Here is a 5,634-nt window from a genome sequence, read left to right on the forward strand (position 1 = left end):
TCTAGATTATCATGAAAAACACAAAAGTCCTTTGAATTCTGCCTTGTATCAAAGTTTAGTGGCAAAGCATTGGTGGGGGGGGGCTCATATTTTAAAAGCAGATTGCTAAAAAATGAACTTGTTCCCCCAAAATAACCTATAAAATTGTTTGGAAATTGTGGTATACTTGATTAACATAGTCATCAATTTACATTTTATTATTTATTCACTTTATATCTTTGTGGTAGCCCCATCCTTCCTTGCCTCCTGTCACAACTTCCCTTCTGCTTCTCCCCTCAACTCTTCATCAGAAATGGAGAGCTCCCTTTTCCATCCACCCCAGCTCCTCAAGTTGCATCAGGACTGAGTGCATCCTCTTTCCCTGTGGTCTGGCAAGGAAGTCCCACCAGGGGGAAGTGATCAAAAAGCTGGCAATAGAGTCCATGTCAGAGACACCCCCCACTTCCCTTACTAGAGGACCCACATGAAGCCTAAGCTGCCCATCTGCTACATCTTTGTAAGGGCCTAGGTCCAGTTCATGCATGGTTCTTGGTTGATGCTTCAGTCTCAGCAAGCCCCTTTTGGCCCTGGCTAGTTGGCTCTACTGGTCTTCTTGTGGTGCTCCTGTCATCTCCAGGTCATTTTCTCTTACCTCCCACTTTTCCGCAAGACTCCCTACTCATTGCCCCGTGTTTGGCTATGAATCTCAGTACTGTTTTGAAGTGCTGCTGGGTAGAGCCTCTCAGGAAACAACTCTGCTAGGCTCCTTTCTGGAAACTTAGCAGAGTATATTTAATAGTGTCAGGGTTGGCTTTCTCCCATGGGATGGGTCTTGGGTTGGACCAGGCATTGTTTGGACATTTTCTCAATCTCTGTTCTATCTGCTCTATCTTTTAACATAGGAAAAATAAAGCAAAAATTCTACCATTGCACTGTGCCTTCTTAAAGCATGGTTTGTTTAAGGATTCTAATGATTTTGTAATTTATTAAAGTGAACAGTGCAATACATAAGTTAAAATTTAACATACATACTAAAACATACATCTTTTTATATATTGGTTTTTTAATATCTTTTTATTTTTTATTAATTACACTTTATTCACTTTGTATCCCCCCATAAGCCCCTTCCTCCTCCCCTCCCAATCCCACCCTCCCTCCTCCTTCTTCATGCATGCCCCTCCCCAAGTCCACTGATAGGGGAGGTTCTCTTCTCCTTCCTTCTGATCTTAGTCTATCATATCCCATCAGGAGTGGCTGCATTGTCATCTTCTGTGGCCTGGTAAGGCTGCTCTCCCCTCAGGGGGAGGTGATCAAAGAGCAGGCCAATCAGATTATAAAACATACCTCTTAAAGAGAGTATAAAAACATACCTTAAGCAATGTAAGAGATTCATACTTTTTCAATAGTATGCAAAAACTGAATTTCCATTTGATTAGTATAAAGAAACCATTAGAAATTTTAACGGTATAAAACAAAAGCATGTAATCAATTTTGAGAAAAGCTTTAGAGATTTTGAAATAACAAATTAGTGAATATTTAAAACTAGGTTACCTTTGTTTTTAATAACTAACCTAAATTAATTATTCTGAAGTTTTTAGGTTCTCTGAACCTTAATGCTCTGACAAAAATAAATTATATCTATTCTTAGATATTAAATTTTTATGTTAGTACTTCAGAGAAACAGGATACTTCTTTTAGCATTTTTATAGAGGACTTAAAAACCTGCAAACTGGTCCTTTATCAGCATGTGATGCTCCCAGTGTTGAAATATATGTTTAAAATGACGTCCAAACGGAAATATCAATGCAGCCCCTTAGAACGACCACGTTGGAATCCTTTGTGCTATCTTACACACTTACGTTCTACAGATCTCCCTCTCTGTCTTCCCCTCCTGCCTTCCTCTTCCCCACTCTCTTCATTGTTTTTTAAACAGGCTTTTGCTACATAGTCCAGGTTGGACTCAAACTTGCAATTCTCTCATCTCAGTTATAGGCACACCCAACCACACAGGTTTACATGAGTTTGTTGGCTAACAATCAGAAACGAAACAACTATATTTTAAGGCAGGTATTATGGCATCACTTCCACAAAATACGTTATCTTCACGTCACCTCTGTGAGTTGTGTGCCATCATTGCTTCATTGTATAGGTAAAAAGAAGGCCCAGTGAGATCACAGAGCTAAGGTTAGAATCAAGGCTTCTGTGATCACGGAGTCTTTATTACTTTGTCCATAACAGTGCTTCCATCCATGTACTTTTTTTTACTTATATAGATGTATTTCTTGAAAATTCTCACATGCTGGCCAGTTTAAAGATGAAGAGCACCTGCAGGTACCAGAATGACTAAGGCACTAAGTTATTGCTCTTGTTGCTATAATCAAACAGCTGATGAGAGTCACTGAAGTTCGGGGCTGTAGTCCATCATCAAGGGGACATTATGGTGGCAAAAGTGTGAGATAGCTGGCCACGTGTGTCCACAGTCAAGAGACAAAGAATGATGAATGCTGGGCCACAGCGTGGACTACCGAACGATGCCACCCACACCAGATAGCTCTCCCTGCCTCAGTGGACTCAATCTAGAAATTCTCACACGTAAATGTCCAGAAGTTTTTTTTTCACTCTGACTCTAAATCCTGTCAATTTCACAGTCAGTGATCTAAGTTCTAATTTTGTATTTTTCAGTGCATTGGTGGGCTTCGAGAGGTCAAGTAACTTGTACAGATAGTAATAAGTTACATTTCTTGAGTGGGAAACCTATGCCTTTGGGCTCTAAAAGTTGGATCCCTCCACCACACCGACTTGCAAAGGAACAAGAGAAACAGAGTGGGGAATGCTTCTAACCAATCATTAGGGTTTTTCTTTCTTTCATTTTTCAAACAAAATCTATTCCGGGTGTCAAAAAAATTGTGGTCCTCGTTGCTTATCTTCCATGGACATGGCTCGCCTTGATCAGGTGAAGGAGTCATTGAAGGGAAGTTTGATTTCTGACCCCGCTTACACTAGCTGCATTTCCAGCCTTTGATTACTTACTACAGAACATTTTAACTTCAGTTCACTTAAAGAAACAAATTTACCTTTCATTTTTTAATCTGTACACAAGGTATCTGAAAAATGTACTCTACACTCATCAATGAAATATAACTTGTTGGAACTGTGGTAAGTACATAAGCAATTTATGAAGCTGCCTTGTACCTGGCCCTGATAGTAGTGTTAGAATTGAGCTCACTAATTATAAGGCACATTATCTCATTTAGTCCTCTCAGTCACCCTGTGAAACACCATCATCCCTATTGGAAAGGCCTGCCTAAGTTCTAGCAACTAATCGGTGGCATAGCTTGACCATGCTCATGGCCTACCAGGCTACTGAGCAAAGATTTGGCCAGCTTACATCAAATGACCTGCTCATTTGTTGTATTTAATCCAGTGCCTATTATCTACTATGGTAAACCATCAAATCACTTAATGGCCAGTAAAAAGATGAACAGGTTAATCGGACCTTCTCAATGCAGCACAATCAACGATAAAATAAAGAGAGCAGCCATGGGCATTCCTTGCAAGGGACCATTGGGGCTCACAGTCTGTGGTGACTTCCACTGACATGACTGCCTACCCGAGACCAACAACAATGGAAGGAGGGCTGCTTGGGCAGCTTATCGAAGAACAAACAGGAACTAGCCTTGGAATAGAAAAATGTATGTGGACATGCTAGGAAGTGAAAGGAAGAGAAAAGATGGTTGGATGGGGACCACAGCAAGAGATGTAAGCTAGTATAATATATCCAGTGAATGAAGCCAGTCCCTTTGGCCAGGACATCACATCAGGGCCTTCATGCTGAGAGGAGTCATTGTTCTTGGTGAACCATGCCGCAGTTTACATCAGTCCCAGCGGACTTGAAGTATCAGTCCACAATGCCAAAGTTTACCCCATCTTTTGGTAATTATGCTAATTCATAGGCACTGTTACAAGGGCACATAAAGAAGTCTCCCTGTAAGGCAAAGCAGGCACCCCCGGAGTGGCTGTGTGGCCTCCCTCTCTGTATTCCTTGTTAGCTAGCCACATATTTTCCCTTTTGATGACATTGCTGTCACTGCACGAAGAACATTATTCACTTGGAACAGGAGGACATCAATTAGCTCCTGAACAGTATAGTCACCAGTCACAAAGTGTTCTTGGTCATTATTCACCTGGCCTGGGCAGACCCTTTGGTCTCAGAATGACAGGGACCTTATTGAGCCTTAGCCCAGGGGGCCTCCAACCCTTTGCCCTCCTGCCCTCCTTGTAAATAAGATCATTGTTGTTGCTTCTGTCTGGCTTGCCTGGGGAAATCCTTCAGGAAACAGATAAGGACTAACAGGGAGGATCTTTTTGAACTGTCCAAAGCAACCCTGTGCCGGGTCCAAACATAAATGATCTCATAACGTACTGCTATCAACCGTGAGACAGCCTGGAAATGGAGGGGGAAATAAGATGACTTTGAATTATTCTATGAAGGGAAAAAAACCTTAAAACACTGATACTCTCTTCCAAATTAATCACGCATAATATGTTTTAAATGACGTTTTCACCTTTTATAAATACGTACATTCACAAAAATCACTTTATGAAAATCTTGTGTTATTTTAAAGGATGAGACATTTATCTTTTATTGTAACAAATTGTATTATTTGAATTTATAAACCTGACCATTTTTTCTGGCTTGTGCTTTACTTAAAATCATTGATTATTCCAGACAGACACAGCCCCTTTAGCCATACAGTCTTGCCTCTGATTGCTCGCCTTATTAAATCCCAGACAATCTAACATGAGTAACTATGAGCAAGTGTCTCCTGGTCCCCAAATATGGATATTTTCAAGTGTGTGTTTCCTCTCCTGAGGAGGAATTGGAGCAAGAATGCTTTACAAGAAACACCCCCATATTTATTATTATTATTATTATCATTATTGTTATTTTGCAGTGGGACAACCTCTGTATTCTACAGACATTTTCTTAAATTGCAGATGTAAATATTCCAAATAGGTCTCACTTAACTACAGAATCCTACTGCATCTCAAAAATAACCTTCTGGGAGCTATGAGAGGAATTGGGACATTTGGCTATTGCAGCAAATAGGGTTCAACAAAGATCACAGCTAAGCTGCCTTCCCCGAAGATGGGACACACGGGAATCTGCTTCTACAAATGCCAGCTCTGGCAACCATTTCTATGTTTTGTGGAGGGGAAAATACTGTTCGGTGTGGGTGAAGAGTGACTGGATATTTTCCCAAAGCATAACCAGTCTTGGTTCAAATCACATTACATCTAGGCAGAGGGAAATAGGAAAAGAAATATTGATTCTCAAAAACAGATTATGAAAGTAAATTCTTTAACAATACTGCCTCAGGAGAAAGTGGAGCAGGAAGCTTCATGAAGCCTGGTGTACATACTGGCAGAGTATACTGTGTGTTTCAGGGTAGTGCTCTGATTTGGGGTCCATCATTGTGACTAACTTCCACAGACTTCCGTCTCTCGTCGTACTCCTTGTTCTGTAGGTTATTAATCAATATAGGCGCGCACTTAGGCTTTTCAAAAATGAAGAACAATCAAAACAGTTTCCAGGTTTCCTTTGAAGGGTAGGTAGGCGTGCCTGAGGGAAGTGGTCATTAACTAAAACACGGC

Source organism: Psammomys obesus, unplaced genomic scaffold, assembly GCF_907164565.1.
Source record: "Psammomys obesus unplaced genomic scaffold, mPsaObe1.curated_primary_1811, whole genome shotgun sequence".
NCBI classification, from domain to species: Eukaryota; Metazoa; Chordata; class Mammalia; order Rodentia; family Muridae; genus Psammomys; species Psammomys obesus.